We start from the raw sequence: 17,505 nt of genomic DNA, 5'->3' as shown, positions 1-17,505 counted from the left end.
CGATTTCTCGGGCCGCACACGGTCGATGCATTGTTTAGTTTCCACGCAGGGACGGCTGTGCATCGATTTCCGGTGCTCGGTCATGGATCCTCTTCGGGTTGCGGGGTTTTCAGAAGGCCCGGGGTCTGTGCGTGGAATCCTGGGCTTGTGACAAGCTCTGCGTCGTTCCGGTGGGCGTTGCGGGGAAATTTCTCCTGCACGGCAGGCACCGCGTCGATTTCCCCTCTGGAAGTCGGGCTGTGTCGTCCCAGGTCAGCTGTGCGTCGATCTGGTGGGCCGTGCGTCGAAGTTCCGGTCGCACCGCAGGCGCTGCATCAATCATTTCCTTGCGAAGTCGAGCTGCGTCATTCCAGTTCGGCGTGCAGTGAATTTCTCACTCCGGACAGGCTGTGCGGCATTTTTAGGAAGCTGTGCATCGGATTTTTGCCGCACAAGGAGTCCAGTTGCAAGAGAAAAGTCTTTTTGGTGCTGAAACTTCAGGGAACAGGAGGCAAGCTCTGTCCAAGCCCTTGGAGAGCACTTCTTCACCACAGCCAGGGAGCAGCAAGGCAGAAGGGCAACAGCAAGGCAGCAGTTCTTCACAGAAAACAGTCAGGTGAGTCCTTTGGGAAGCCAGGCAGTTCTTCTTGGCAGGATGCAGGTTCTGGTTACAAGTTTGTTCTCCAGGAAGTGTCTGAGGTGGTAGGGCAGAGGCCCTGTTTGTATACCCAAATGTGCCTTTGAAGTGGGGGAGACTTCAAAGAGTGGCTTAGAAGTGTACCAGGTCCCCTTTCAGTTCAATCCTGTCTGCCAGGATCCCAGTAGGGGGTGTGGCAGTCCTTTGTGTGAGAGCAGGCCGTCCACCCTCCCAGCCCAGGAAGACCCGTTCAAAATGCAGATGCATGCAAGTGAGGCTGAGTATCCTGTGTTTGGGGTGTGTCTGAGTGAATTCACAAGGAGCTGTCAACTAAACCCAGCCAGCTGTGGATTGTAAGGCACAGAAAGATTTAAGTGCAGAGAAATGCTCACTTTCTAAAAGTGGCATTTCTAAAATAATAATATTAAATCCAACTTCACCAGTCAGCAGGATTTTGTATTACCATTCTGGCCATACTAAATATGACCTTCCTACTCCTTTCAGATCAGCAGCTACCACTCCAACAATGTATGAGGGCAGCCCCAATGTTAGCCTATGAAGGGAGCAGGCCTCACAGTAGTGTAAAAACGAATTTAGGAGTTTTAACTACCAGGACATGTAAACTACAAAGGTACATGTCCTGCCTTTTACCCACACAGCACCCTGCCCTAGGGGTCACCTAGGGCACATCTTATGGGTGACATATATGTAGAAAAAGGGGAGTTTTAGGCTTGGCAAGTACTTTTAAATGTCAAGTCGAATTGGCAGTGAAACTGCACACACAGGCCCTGCAATGACAGGCCTGAGACAAGGTTAAGGGGCTACTTAAGTGGGTGGCACAATCAGTGCTGCAGGCCCACTAGTAGCATTTAATCTACAAGCCCTGGGCACTTATAGTGCCTTCTACTAGGGACTTATAAGTAAATTAAATAGTCCAATTGGGTATGATCCAATGCTACCATGTTTAAAAGGAGAGAGCATATGCACTTTAGCACTGGTTAGCAGTGGTAAAGTGCACAGAGTCTAAAAACCAGCAAAAACAGTGTCCAAAAAGTGGAGGGAGGCAGGCAAAAAGTTAGGGGTGACCACCCTAAGGCTGTCAGGTCTAACACCAATCTACAGCTCTCTTGCACTCAACCCATAAGTCGGCTGGAACCACTATTTCCAGTAATGTGTTCAAGTCTTTTCACAAACATTTAACAAGTTTCACGAACCTGTCTGTCTGCTGATACCACTCTACTGGCTTCTCTCTCAATTTTGGATAATCATTTGTAAATGATAGAATATCACTCCTACTCCGCCTGGGAATTCTCTCATTGGTCAAATCTTCACCGGATCCTTGTCCTGTTGTGCAATTTTGGTTACTTCTAGAGAATATCTTTTTCTTTTGTCTCTTTTCTTCACCCATCTGCCTTCCCACTTCTCTAACGATCCTCATACATAAGCACTCTGCAGCAATTCTTTAAGGTGCACCTTCATTCCGGCTGAGCTCATGTGTTCAAAATCCTTTGCCTCAAAATCTAATCTGTAACTTCTCTTCAAATGCTTCGTTTTCTTGATTTCTATGCCATGCTTTTCTGCCAAATCTGCCAGTCTTTCGTGTGCCTTGCCCACTTCTCTCGTAATCCTTGGACATAAGTATCTCAACTCTGCTTCTGTGTGGGACTCTAATCCATTCACCCTCCATTGTTCCCCCACTTAGTTCACCTGCTTCCATGCTCAATCTGACACAACTGATTTGCTCTTCTCCCTTGGAAGTATTCTGCAGGGTATTCAGCTTGTCTAACCATTCAGTCAGTTGCTGGGCTGTCAATCGCTGTAGCGAAATATCACTAGCTTGAACCAGTGGCACCTGCTGTACCACTGCATTTGGTGCCTGCAGGGTCAATAGCTTCAAGCTCTGACCTGCACTAGGTCCATTCACAGCATCTGGAAGTGCAACTAGTGGACTAAGATCTAACAATGACCTCGACCTATCAAAGGACTGACCCATAGAAGAAACTACCTGCACTCGTTCATCTAGTCCCCCCCTCATTAGACTCTGAGACAGTCTTCCTGGTTCATTCATAATTTGTTTCTTTTGCGCAAATAATGGTACCGCTGGACCACCAGTAATCGGCAGCGATATTGCATCTGGGGCTGCTCTGGCACCTGTACACTGTGGGAGAGTAACTCCCATGCTCTGATTCATTTCTGGAGTCAAGTCTGACTATGTCCTTGTCATTGGCAGGAATTTAGCATCCCCTGCGGCTGTACCTGAGGCAACAAAATCAGAGTCGGCTCAGTCTGAACCAACAGTGGCCTTGGAACCACTTGCTCAGTATGCACCAGTAAGTTTGAAGTCATCTCCAAGATAGGCACATCAGGATAAATTCTCTGTATGGGTGACGGATGCATCTGTGCCTGAACTACTGGAGTAGTCAGCACATTAGGACTACCTTGGACCACACCCTGTATCTGGCTAGTATTAACCTGTAGCGGATTCACTGTCCCCTCTGCCTGTGCCGGGGCTGTTGAATCAACACTAGTACTTGGACCACTTTCATGCATCGCATATGGTGGTGGTCGATCTCTCAATATCTGTGTAACAAGATCTTCGGCATCAGATTCCTCCTCTACTATGGAAGACTTTCTTGCTTCCTTACTCTTTGACGGACTTTTATTAGTCTTTCTAGTTGCTTTCTTTCCTTCCATCTCATCTTCCTGCATAATTACTGGAAACAAGTTATCTCCCTGCAAAGTCTTCTGCTCTCCATCTCTTCTGTTCCTAATCCCATTTAGACTCTGCTAAAGATTTTTCTACCTTTCATACTCTTCTCTCTAATTTAATTTTCTATTGCTGCCTAGCTACCAGCTCCAAAACTGGTAATTCCTCAAACTGTGCTGGTCTCGAAAGAGGCTTCGATTCATATAGCTCCACCCGCAATTGCTCCAAAATTCTCAAATTGAAGGTCCCATTTTCAGGAAACGCTAAGCTCCCATTTTTCTCTGTCATCTTGCACCACTGCTTTAGCCAAAGACATGGCGTGACACCTCTCTCCTCCATTACAATGTAAGCCAGTGTATTTTCTGGCAGGGTAGGCTCTCCTACGCTCGCTCTAATGTAAGTATCTCCACTTAGGGCACTTTTGAATACCTTGAAAAACTTCATCTTTTCTACTTTTTATTTATTCAAAATCGAATCAGGAAATGACTTTTACTACCAAGATTCCTTTCACCCACATTCTCAACCAATTGCCTCTCACGGATGGCTTCCAATCTGTGCGCGACCCTTCTCACTAACCAACCTATCCCAGGACAGCTCCAATGACATCCCACTCACACATACTGCGGCTGACAAAGTCTTGCCGCTTGTCCTCCAAAACTTCAATTCACACAAAACTAATGCAAAATATTGCGGGCACTAATCAAAAAACAAAAATACAAAAACAAACCTACTGGTTTACTACAGGAAGGTAACACAATCGCTTCAGAACCCTTACGGATTTTCACTAATGGCCCTTTCGCTCATGCAGCCATTCCTCTTTCTCGGTCTCGCAGATTTGCAAGCAAAATTTGAGCTGCAAATTTTACTCTCAACTGATCAGTGGGTCTGTCCTGGTGCACATAGGATTCGCCAAATCTCAGTCGAAAATGTCCTCTTGCCCACTTTTCTCACACACTGAACCATTGACCACGCCCGATCAACCTACTAAACCAGACATATTACAACATATAACTAAGTGTCTCATACACTTTTCAATATACTCCAGAGTCTTAGACCACGCAGGGTTGTACGTCAACAACCATGTTGACAATTTTTTTGCACAAAGTGCCACTGTGAGAAAGTAGCCTCTTTCTAGCCTTGTTACCCCCACTTTTGGCCTGTTTGTGAGTGTATGTCAGGGTGTTTTCACTGTCTCACTGGGATCCTGCTAGCCAGGGCCCAGTGCTCATAGTGGAAACCCTATGTTTTCAGTATGTTTGTTATGTGTCACTGGGACCCTGCTAGTCAGGACCCCAGTGCTCATAAGTTTGTGACCTATATGTATGTGTTCCCTGTGTGATGCCTAACTGTCTCACTGAGGCTCTGCTAACCAGAACCTCAGTGGTTATGCTCTCTCTGTACAAATTGTCACTAACAGGCTAGTGACCAATTTCACCAATTCATATTGGCATACTGGAACACCCTTATAGTTCCCTAGTATATGGTACTAAGGTACCCAGGGTATTGGAGTTCCAGGAGATCCCTATGGGCTGCAGTATTTCTTTTGCCACCCATAGGGAGCTCTGACAATTCTTACACAGGCCTGCCATTGCAGCCTGAGTGAAATAACGTCCACGTTATTTCACAGCCATTTACCACTGCACTTAAGTAACTTATAAGTCACCTATATGTCTAACCTTTACCTGGTAAAGGTTGGGTGCTAAGTTACTTAGTGTGTGGGCACCCTGGCACTAGCCAAGGTGCCCCCACATCGTTCAGGGTAAATTCCCCGGACTTTGTGAGTGCGGGGACACCATTACACGCGTGCACTATACATATGTCACGACATATGTATAGCGTCACAATGGTAACTCCGAACATGGCCATGTAACATGTCTAAGATCATGGAATTGTCACCCCAATGCTATTCTGGCATTGGGGAGACAATTCCATGATCCCCCGAGTCTCTAGCTCAGACCCGGGTTCTGCCAAACTACCTTTCCCGGGGTTTCACTGCAGCTGCTGCTGCTGCCAACCCCTCAGACAGGTTTCTGCCCTCCCGGAGTCCAGCCAGGCTTGGCCCAGGAAGGCAGAACAAAGGACTTCCTCAGAGAGAGGGTGTTACACCCTCCCCCTTTGGAAAAAGGTGTTAGGGCTGGGGAGGAGTAGCCTCCCCCAGCCTCTGGAAATGCTTTCATGGGCACAGATGGTGCCCATTTCTGCATAAGCCAGTCTACACCGGTTCAGGGATCCCCCAGCCCTGCTCTGGCGCGAAACTGGACAAAGGAAAGGGGAGTGACCACTCCCCTGACCTGCACCTCCCCTGGGAGGTGCACAGAGCTCCTCCAGTGTGCTCCAGATCTCTGCCATCTTGGAAACAGAGGTGCTGCTGGCACACTGGACTGCTCTGAGTGGCCAGTGCCAGCAGGTGACGTCAGAGACTCCTTCTGATAGGCTCCTCCAGGTGTTGCTAGCCTATCCTCTCTCCTAAGTAGCCAAACCTCCTTTTCTGGCTATTTAGGGTCTCTGCTTTCGGGAATTCCTTAGATAACAAATGCAAGAGCTCATCAGAGTTCCTCTGCATCTCTCTCTTCACCTTCTGCCAAGAAATCGACCGCTGACTGGTCTGGAAGCCTGCAAAACTGCAACAAAGTAGCAAAGATGACTACTACGACCTTGTAACGCTGATCCGGCCGCCTTCTCGACTGTTTCCTGGTGGTGCATGCTGTGGGGGTAGTCTGCCTCCTCTCTGCACTAGAAGCTCCGAAGAAATCTCCCGTGGGTCGACGGAATCTTCCCCCTGCAACCACAGGCACCAAAGAACTGCATCACCGGTCCTCTGGGTCTCCTCTCAGCACAACGAGCGAGGTCCCTTGAACTCAGCAACTCTGTCCAAGTGACTCCCACAGTCCAGTGACTCTTCAGTCCAAGTTTGGTGGAGGTATGTCCTTGCCTCCCCACGCTAGACTGCATTGCTGGGTACAGCGTGATTTGCAGCTGCTCCGGCTCCTGTGCACTCTTCCGGGATTTCCTTTGTGCACAGCCAAGCCTGGGTCCCCGACACTCTAATCTGCAGTGCACGACCTCCTGAGTTGTCCTCCGGCGTCGTGGGACCTTCCTTTGTGACTTCAGGTGAGCTCCGGTTCACTCCACTTTGTAGTGCCTCTTCCGGCACTTTAGCGGGTGCTGCTTGCTTCTGAGTGGGCTCTTTGTCTTGCTGGATGCCCCCTCTGTCTCCTCACGCAATTGGCGACATCCTGGTCCCTCCTGGGCCACAGCAGCATCCGAAAACCCTAACCACGACCCTGGCAGCTAGCAAGGCTTGTTTGCAATCGTTTTGCACAGAAACACCTCTGCAAGCTTCTTCACGACGTGGGACATCGATCCTCCAAAAGGGAAGTTTCTAGCCCTTGTCGTTCTTGCAGAATCCACAGCTTCTACCATCCGGTGGCAGCTTCTTTGCACCCACAGCTGGCATTTCCTGGGCATCTGCCCACTCCCGACTTGATCGTGACTTTTGGGCTTGGTCCCCTTGTTCCACAGGTACTCTCGTCCGGAAATCCATCGTTGTTGCATTGCTGGTGTTGGTCTTCCTTGCAGAATTCCCCTATCACGACTTCTGTGCTCTTTGGGGAATTAGGTGCACTTTGCACCCACTTTTCAGGGTCTTGGGGTGGGCTATTTTTCTAACCCTCACTGTTTTCTTACAGTCCCAGCGACCCTCTACATGGTCACATAGGTTTGGGGTCCATTCGTGGTTCGCATTCCACTTCTAGAGTATATGGTTTGTGTTGCCCCTATCCCTATGTGCCCTCATTGCAATCTATTGTAACTGTACATTGCTTGCATTGCTTTCTATTGCTATTACTGCATATTTTTGGTATTGTGTACATATATCTTGTGTAAATTTGCTATCCTCATACTGAGGGTACTCACTGAGATACTTTTGGCATATTGTCATAAAAATAAAGTACCTTTATTTTTAGTATATCTGTGTATTGTGTTTTCTTATGATATTGTGCATATGACACTAGTGGTATAGTAGGAGCTTTACACGCCTCCTAGTTCAGCCTAAGCTGCTCTGCTAAGCTACCTTTTCTATCAGCCTAAGCTGCTAGACACCCCTCTACACTAATAAGGGATACCTGGACCTGGTGAGTACCCCTTGGTACCCACTACAAGCCAGGCCAGCCTCCTACATTGGTTGGGCAGCGGTGGGATAAGTACTTGCAACTACTTACCAATTTGTAATTTTGTACTTTTCATAAGAGAAAAATATACATAACAAGTTCAGTGTATGTACACCTAACCAAAAAGTTTTGCTTTTCTTCTCTTACTCTTTTGCTAAGTGCTGAAAAGTACCTCTAAAACTTTCAAAAAGTTCTTAAAAAGTTTTAAAAGTTTTTTTTCTGTTCTTTAAAAAGTTCTGAAACTTCTTCTTTCTTTTTCTGTCCCTTAAACCTTTTCTATAATGTCTGGTACAGGTCAAACTGTTGATCTGACCAAAGTTGCTTATGACCACCTTAGCTGGAAAGGAGCAAGGAGTCTCTGCATTGAAAGAGGTTTAGGGGTAGGGAAGAATCCCTCAAGAGAACTGTTAGTTAATATGCTCATTGAACCGGATAAGACCTTAGTTGGCACCTCTGGTGAGAAATTGGCTGATGGTTCACACTCTGATTCTGGGGTAGCCCCAGTAAAAGGGTTAGAAGGGGACCTTCCCTACCTGCCCCTTAGCAGGCCACCTAGCAGGGTTGGTACTAATGTGAGTTCTCATCATAGTATAGAGGTTACTCCTTTAGACCAGGTTGTTAGAGTGCCATCTGTTAGGGACAGGTCTCCCTCTGTTCATTCTCACCATTCTTCTGTGTCAAGGCATGCCCAACCCACCCTCCCTGAAGACAGAATGATAGAAAGGGAACTCAATAGATTGAGAGCGGAAGAATCCAGACTGAAGCTCAAAAAGCAACAGCTGGATTTAGATAGACAAGCATTTGACTTAGAAAAAGAAAGACAGAGGTTGGGGTTTGGACCCCATGGTGGCGGCAGCAGTATTACAGATAGTAATCCTGTAAAAAAGCATGATTCTAGGAATCTGCACAAGATAGTTCCCCCTTACAAGGAGGGGGATGACATTAACAAGTGGTTTGCTGCACTTGAGAGGGCCTGTGATGTACAGGGGGTCCCTCAAAGGCAGTGGGCTGCTATCCTATGGCTATCTTTCAGTGGAAAGGGTAGGGATAGGCTCCTTACTGTTAAGGAAAGTGATGCCAATGATTTTACAGTTCTTAAGAATGCACTCCTAGATGGTTATGGCTTAACCACTGAACAGTACAGGATCAAGTTCAGAGAAACCAAAAAGGAGTCTTTACAAGACTGGGTAGACTTTGTTGACCATTCAGTGAAGGCCTTGGAGGGGTGGTTACATGGCAGTAAAGCTTCTGACTATGAAAGCCTGTATAACTTAATCCTGAGAGAGTATATTCTTAATAATTGTGTGTCTGATTTGTTGCACCAGTATCTAGTGGACTCAGATCTGACCTCTCCCCAAGAATTGGGAAAGAAGGCAGACAAATGGGTCAGAACAAGAGTGAACAGAAAAGTTCATACAGGTGGTGACAAGGATGGCAAGAAGAAAGATGGTGAGAAATCTCAGGATAAGCATGGGGACAAGGGTAAAACCAAAGATCCTTCTTCAAATCCTAAACACTCTTCAGGGGGTGGGGATAAAACAAATTCTTCCTCTTCTTCTCAATCCACACACATTAAAAAGCCTTGGTGCTTTGTGTGTAAAAACAGAAGCCATAGGCCAGGGGATAAGTCCTGTCCAGGTAAACACCCTGAGCTTACCACCACTGATACATCAAGCTCTAGTGCCCCTAGCAGTAGTGGTACTAGTGGTGGGACTACTGGCAACAGTCAAGTTAAGGGTGTAGTTGGGTTCACTTATGGGTCCATCATAGAAACTGGGGTAGTCAGTCCCAAGACAGTTTCTGTCACACCTAGTGGCATTGGCCTTGCCACACTGGCTGCTTGTCCCCTTACAATGGATAAGTACAGGCAGACAGTTTCAATAGATGGTGTTGAGGCCAAGGCCTACAGGGACACAGGTGCCAGTATTACTTTGGTGACTGAAAACCTAGTGGCTCCTGGACAACACATCATTGGACAACAGTATAAAATTATTGATGTCCATAACTCCACTAAGTTTCTTCCCTTAGCTATAGTTCAGCTTAGTTGGGGTGGAGTTACTGGCCCTAAGCAGGTGGTAGTGTCACCTAGCTTACCTGTAGATTGTCTCTTAGGTAATGACCTAGAGGCCTCAGGTTGGGCTGATGTAGAGTTTTATACCCATGCAGCCATGCTGGGTATCCCTGAGGAATTGTTCCCTCTCATTTCTACTGAAATGAAAAAGCAAAGGAGAGAAGGCCTGAAAACTCAGGATCCCTCTCCAACAACAGGTAAAAAGACTATCACAGAATCCCCTAACCACCCTGCCATTCAGGATACCATTCCTGTGTTGGGAGAAACCTCTCCTGGGGTGGCACCTGTTCCAAGGGAATCATCAGCTGGCATAGCTGTACTCCCTGAGGTGGAAGTACCTATCTGTGGGATAACTAACATTGGTGAGAAAAAGAGCACCATTTTAGTTAACATGGAGCATCCCACCAACCCTCCCAGAGAAACTTTAGTGCAGAAAACCTGCACTGCCTCACAACACTTAGGACAGCATCCCTGCCCTAGTGTGGAGCTCATAGGACAGCATCCCTGCCCTGCTCCAACTAAAGAGAAACAGCATCCCTGTTCTCTCCTCCAGCCATATGGACAACGTTTTTGCCCACCTATGGTTTTACTGAGACAGCATCCCTGTCTGGCATTTTCATCACTACAAATAGGTTCAGTGGACAATTCCCACTGCTCTAAACTAAAACTTAATGATAGAAACTCTTAAAATATATCTTCACATTGTTGCTTAGCTAAAAAACTTCAAACAGGGTGGTTTACATCTCCACAGGGAAGTAACCATATCGTGGATGATAAAGGGAGTAACCAGTCTATTGCAGAGCTACTCTCTACTTATCACCACTTAGACAATAAAGTCTCAACTGGCCAAGGTTAGCCTTATTGTCCTTCGTTTGGGGGGGGGTTGTGTGAGAAAGTACCCTCTTTCTAGCCTTGTTACCCCCACTTTTAGCCTTTTTGTGAGTGTATGTCAGGGTGTTTTCACTGTCTCACTGGGATCCTGCTAGCCAGGGCCCAGTGCTCATAGTGGAAACCCTATGTTTTCAGTATGTTTGTTATGTGTCACTGGGACCCTGCTAGTCAGGACCCCAGTGCTCATAAGTTTGTGACCTATATGTATGTGTTCCCTGTGTGATGCCTAACTGTCTCACTGAGGCTCTGCTAACCAGAACCTCAGTGGTTATGCTCTCTCTGTACAAATTGTCACTAACAGGCTAGTGACCAATTTCACCAATTCATATTGGCATACTGGAACACCCTTATAGTTCCCTAGTATATGGTACTAAGGTACCCAGGGTATTGGAGTTCCAGGAGATCCCTATGGGCTGCAGTATTTCTTTTGCCACCCATAGGGAGCTCTGACAATTCTTACACAGGCCTGCCATTGCAGCCTGAGTGAAATAACGTCCACGCTATTTCACAGCCATTTACCACTGCACTTAAGTAACTTATAAGTCACCTATATGTCTAACCTTTACCTGGTAAAGGTTTGGTGCTAAGTTACTTAGTGTGTGGGCACCCTGGCACTAGCCAAGGTGCCCCCACATCGTTCAGGGCAAATTCCCCGGACTTTGTGAGTGCGGGGACACCATTACACGCGTGCACTATACATATGTCATGACATATGTATAGCGTCACAATGGTAACTCCGAACATGGCCATGTAACATGTCTAAGATCATGGAATTGTCACCCCAATGCCATTCTGGCATTGGCGAGACAATTCCATGATCCCCCGAGTCTCTAGCTCAGACCCGGGTACTGCCAAACTACCTTTCCCGGGGTTTCACTGCAGCTGCTGCTGCTGCCAACCCCTCAGACAGGTTTCTGCCCTCCCGGGGTCCAGCCAGGCTTGGCCCAGGAAGGCAGAACAAAGGACTTCCTCAGAGAGAGGGTGTTACACCCTCTCCCTTTGGAAAAAGGTGTTAGGGCTGGGGAGGAGTAGCCTCCCCCAGCCTCTGGAAATGCTTTCATGGGCACAGATGGTGCCCATTTCTGCATAAGCCAGTCTACACCGGTTCAGGGATCCCCCAGCCCTGCTCTGGCGTGAAACTGGACAAAGGAAAGGGGAGTGACCACTCCCCTGACCTGCACCTCCCCTGGGAGGTGCCCAGAGCTCCTCCAGTGTGCTCCAGACCTCTGCCATCTTGGAAACAGAGGTGCTGCTGGCACACTGGACTGCTCTGAGTGGCCAGTGCCAGCAGGTGACGTCAGAGACTCCTTCTGATAGGCTCCTCCAGGTGTTGCTAGCCTCTCCTCTCTCCTAAGTAGCCAAACCTCCTTTTCTGGCTATTTAGGGTCTCTGCTTTGGGGAATTCTTTAGATAACGAATGCAAGAGCTCATCAGAGTTCCTCTGCATCTCTCTCTTCACCTTCTGCCAAGGAATCGACCGCTGACTGCTCTGGAAGCCTGCAAAACTGCAACAAAGTAGCAAAGACGACTACTGCGACCTTGTAACGACGATCCGGCCGCCTTCTCGACTGATTTCCTGGTGGTGCATGCTGTGGGGGTAGTCTGCTTCCTCTCTGCACTAGAAGCTCCAAAGAAATCTCTCGTGGGTCGACGGAATCTTCCCTCTGCAACCGCAGGCACCAAAGAACTGCATCACCGGTCCTCTGGGTCTCCTCTCAGCACGACGAGCGAGGTCCCTTGAACTCAGCAACTCTGTCCAAGTGACTCCCACAGTCCAGTGACTCTTCAGTCCAAGTTTGGTGGAGGTATGTCCTTGCCTCCCCACACTAGACTGCATTGCTGGGTACCACGTGATTTGCAGCTGCTCCGGCTCCTGTGCACTCTTCCAGGATTTCCTTTGTGCACAGCCAAGCCTGGGTCCCCGACACTCTAACCTGCAGTGCACGACCTCCTGAGTTGTCCTCTGGCGTCGTGGGACCTTCCTTTGTGACTTTGGGTGAGCTCTGGTTCACTCCACTTCGTAGTGCCTGTTCCGGCACTTCTGCGGTTGCTGCTTGCTTCTGAGTGGGCTCTTTGTCTTGCTGGATGCCCCCTCTGTCTCCTCACGCAATTGCCGACATCCTGGTCCCTCCTGGGCCACAGCAGCATCCAAACACCCTAACTGCGACCCTTGCAGCTAGCAAAGGCTTGTTTGCGGTCGTTTTGCACGGAAACACCTCTGCAAGCTTCTTCACGATGTGGGACATTCATCCTCCAAAAGGGAAATTTCTAGCCCTTGTCGTTCTTGCAGAATCCACAGCTTCTACCATCCGGTGGCAGCTTCTTTGCACCCACAGCTGGCATTTCCTGGGCATCTGCCCACTCCCGACTTGATCGTGACTTTTGGACTTGGTCCCCTTGTTCCACAGGTACTCTCGTCCGGAAATCCATCATTGTTGCATTGCTGGTGTTGGTCTTCCTTGCAGAATTCCCCTATCACAACTTCTGTGCTCTTTGGGGAACTTAGGTGCACTTTGCACCCACTTTCCAGTGTCTTGGGGTGGGCTATTTTTCTAACCCTCACTGTTTTCTTACAGTCCCAGCGACCCTCAACAAGGTCACATAGGTTTGGGGTCCATTCGTTGTTCGCATTCCACTTCTAGAGTATATGGTTTGTCTTGCCCCTATCCCTATGTGCCCTCATTGCAATCTATTGTAACTGTACATTGCTTGCATTGCTTTCTATTGCTATTACTGCATATTTTTGGTATTGTGTACATATATCTTGTGTATATTTGATATCCTCATACTGAGGGTACTCACTGAGATACTTTTGGCATATTGTCATTAAACTAAAGTACCTTTATTTTTAGTATATCTGTGTATTGTGTTTTCTTATGATATTGTGCATATGACACTAGTGGTATAGTAGGAGCTTTACACGCCTCCTAGTTCAGCCTAAGCTGCTCTGCTAAGCTACCTTTTCTATCAGCCTAAGCTTCTAGACACCCCTCTACACTAATAAGGGATACCTGGACCTGGTGCAAGGTGTAAGTACCCCTTGGTACCCACTACAAGCCAGGCCAGCCTCCTACAGCCACACACACGTGAAGTTCGTTGACTTCCATACTCTCATACTGCAGAGTATGCACAATCCTACTAAAACTTCATCTAGAGTACGCAAACTCCCTAAATTTTCCCTTCTGTCACAATTCACCTGCCATTTGCATAGGCTGTGCAAGCACAACCTATCCCTCTCATCTGTCACTAGAACGCCAAATACATACTCAACACTATTAGCAGGATCCAGAATCTGGGAAAGTCATTTCTGGGCTTAAGGGAACATCATTTTCTCAAAAAATGCCATTTTGAAAAACAAAATCCAAATCTCGATAATACTGAACTCTTAACAAATCAATCTCAAACTATTACCATAACTAGGGACACCTGTCCAGTCTTCTTATCACAACTGTTAACACTTGTCACTCCATTCCGGACACCTATGGCAAGCTCCCAAAGAGACTAACCATCAGTCTGCTACCATAACTGCTAGTGTGTCGGTCCTTAATAAGTAAACTTACAAGGGGATGCATATAGATCGATGAACCTTTTGACTCATTCAGGATGTTCTTACCATAGCTCCAGAACAGGAACAATAATCCATCTGCAGTAATCAATAATCATTAGTCAAATAAATAATCAATGGAGTCAGTAATTTTCAGCCATGAATACCCACAACTTTAGTAAAAGGTTAATAAGTTTATTTCCTTATATTAACAATGCTAAAGTAATGTAGATTAGTCTAAAAAATCAAATCAAATGCAAATAATAATATTGGTTAACCAAAAAGACGCAAAAAACGTGATCTAATCAAAGCTTGAATCGTAATGCATTCTAAACCATCACCACAAAGCATTAGTAAAGTCAGTTTCGATAGTACTGCATAATCCATAGAGTTCAGCAAAATCATTTGTCAACCATTTGTCTCTGCAAATTGCCATTCATCATGTGAATCACCTCAACTAACCCAGATAAGCATCAGCATGTGGGGCTTCATGCAAAACAAATTTAGAACACAAATTTTGAAAACGTCTAGCTAAGGAAAGCTATTTAAACAGTGCAGTTGGACCCAAGAAAGAAAAGGCATAAAAATGACATTCAGTCACATTGTCATATCTACCTATCCACGTTATGGGTCAGCAAGCAGAATCAGTCTTCGTCCTCAGGTCATCAATTGATCAGCCAAGCATCATGCTCTCAGTCAGAGAGTTTGAGCCCAATGACAGAATCTCAAATGTCTTCTCCTCCCAATGTCGCTTCACAAATCAGAATAAAGTCTGAGGTCTTTTCCCTCTGTCACGTTGTTATATCAAAGTCACCCAAACTATCTCCTAATTTCCAATTGGTCAAATAATCATACGTTATTACTCTGTCCAGTAAAAGTTCTATACCAAATCTATGATTTCTAATATTTCACACTTCACCCGTCGTTAATTGTTCTGCTTTACGATGTTCTCATCATCCGGCTCGTCAGGTATCGAATTTGTTGTATCTTCCTCTCCAGTCAGTGTCTTCATTGTTTGCATCCTGGGAAAAAACCTCTTGCACACATTACACACATCTCAATACATTTTAAGGACACTGTCTCTTGTTAGTTCTCATGGAAAGCTTCGGCTAAGCATTTTAACAAGACAATGAGGATTTCACAGTTAGGGCCACATGTACGTACATTTTGTGACTCGCAGATCGGGTGCTGTGCTATTTGTGACCATGCAAAACGCGAAAAGATATGTACAAATGCAATTTCAGAGTCCCAAATAGCGATGCGACCAATTGCTGAATCTCAAACATTTGCGACTGAATTTTGCGATTCGCAAATAAGAAATCGCAATTTGCGACTTTGAAACCGAATGTACAAGGCAGTCGGAAATTGCGATTGGTCGCAAATAGGCCATTTTGCACACCCAGATTAACACTGATTCCAAACAGGTGGTAATCAGAACCAAAGTATAAAAGCAGACCCAGAAGGCATCTGTGTTTTTCAAAATAGGTGCACTCTACGTGATTGCATGGAGTAGGCGAGTCCAGGCTGCCCAGCAGAGGAGGAGGAGACAGGAGAGGATATACAGAACCAGGCAGACCATATTTCAACATACTGAGGAGGAAATATATGATAAATATAGACTGAGCAGCACAGTTGTCTTAGAGATCATTGAACTTCTGAAACCTCAGCTAGAAAGAAAACCCCTGCACAGTTGCTCCATCCCCACACATGTGCAAGTGCTGTGCTCACTGCACCTCTTGGCCTGGGGTAGCTACCAGGGGGTGATTGCTGTTGCTGGTGGGGTGTCCCAAAGTGCCCTGTCATGATTCTTTGGACAGTTCTTAGATGCCATACTAGCACACATGTCCAGATACATTTACCTTCTCAGGAATGCACAGGAAATACACAACACCAAATTGGACTGCTACAGAATTGCAAACTTTCCCCATGTAATAGGGTGTGTGGACGGGACACATATACCCATATGTCCTCCTCCAAATCTGGAATATGTGTTCCGCAATAGGAAATGTACTCACTCACTCAACATCCAGGTGGTATGTGATGCCCATAATGTCATTACTGATATAGTGGCAACATTTCAAGGGAGCAAAGATGATGCGTGCATATTCAGGCACAGTGGGATACACAAACGCCTAGAACATGGGGAGTTTGATGATGGATATTTATTAGGTACTGTGTAGTACACACCAATGTCTTAAATACGTGTCACTGCATAACTATGGGAAGCCATGCTCACATCTGCTGTTTTGTTAAACAGGTGACAGTGCATTTGCTCTGAGGCCATGGATACTCACCCCATACCTAACACCTGCCAATCAGAACGAGAGGCGCTATAACATTGGACATCAGTGAACCAGAACCGTCATTGAGAGGACCTTTGGCATGTTGAAGTCACGTTTTAGATGCCTGCACAAAGTGGAGGTGCACTCCAGTATGCCCCAGGGACTGCATGCAAGATTGTGGCTACATATGCCATCCTACACAACATAGCAACCAGACGTGGGCTACATCTCACCCTAGATGACACAGATTCGGAGGATGAGGAGCAGGAGCCCCCATAACGACAGCCTGGGGATGGTAGCATCACAATGGAGGGCAGACGGAGACGGGATCACATAGCAACTCATTACTTTGGCAGGTAAGTGCCACCTGTAACATCACTCACAAATGTAAGACACACATAGCTAGGTTGTGCTAAACAAAAATATACTTTAATGTTAGGAGTGCATAATGTAAATGGTGAAGTATAGCCAGCAGTAAACAAGTCTTATGTGACAAAACCTAACACATTCCACCCATGTGCCGTAGGATAAACCTAGGGAAACATCATCACACCCTCCTATGGCTACGACCACCTGTGCCTGGTTGGTCCACAGATGTCTGGCGGGCACTGCTACTACGCAGGATACGGGCATCTGAGGCATAAACGCTGCTTACACTTGATGTGCCCTCACTGTCCTGAGGGGTGTCACCAGTACCTCTTGCTGCCTGAGAGGTATGAATGAGGTCAACAGCAGCAGTAATGTACCTTAGTCCCGTTGCCACATCTACAGAAAAATGGCCTAGTTCAACCTGGAGCGTGACAGTGAGTCTTGACAGGCATGTAGTTGTGGTGGCTAGGCGGCCAATGGACTGACTGAGCCGGTCCAAACATGCAGCTGTGTTGCGCTCTTTGCGCCTTGCATGAGCCTGATCCGCCACCATTTCCCTACATAGGTCATTGATGGCAGTGGTGAGGTTGACCATGTTGGTCTTCATGGTGGATAATTGAGTTTCACATTCCCAAATCCCTGTGTGAGGGTCTGTTGCATTTGGTGCAGGTTCTGGTTCATCATCTGCATGTGTTTGTTTTGCAGGCGGTGACTGCTGATTGGGGAACCAGTCCAAGGGATTGTTGTGTAGTGACATCCTCCTCACATGCATCATGTGTCAGACGACACCTTCTACGCCCAGACCCTGCTGTTCTCAGTGGCCAACTCTCACCCATCTGTGGCCCGGGTGTCAGGT

This window comes from Pleurodeles waltl, chromosome 8 (genome assembly GCF_031143425.1).
Source record: "Pleurodeles waltl isolate 20211129_DDA chromosome 8, aPleWal1.hap1.20221129, whole genome shotgun sequence".
In the NCBI taxonomy this organism is placed as follows: domain Eukaryota; kingdom Metazoa; phylum Chordata; class Amphibia; order Caudata; family Salamandridae; genus Pleurodeles; species Pleurodeles waltl.
Note: the sequence above shows the minus strand (reverse complement) of the source record.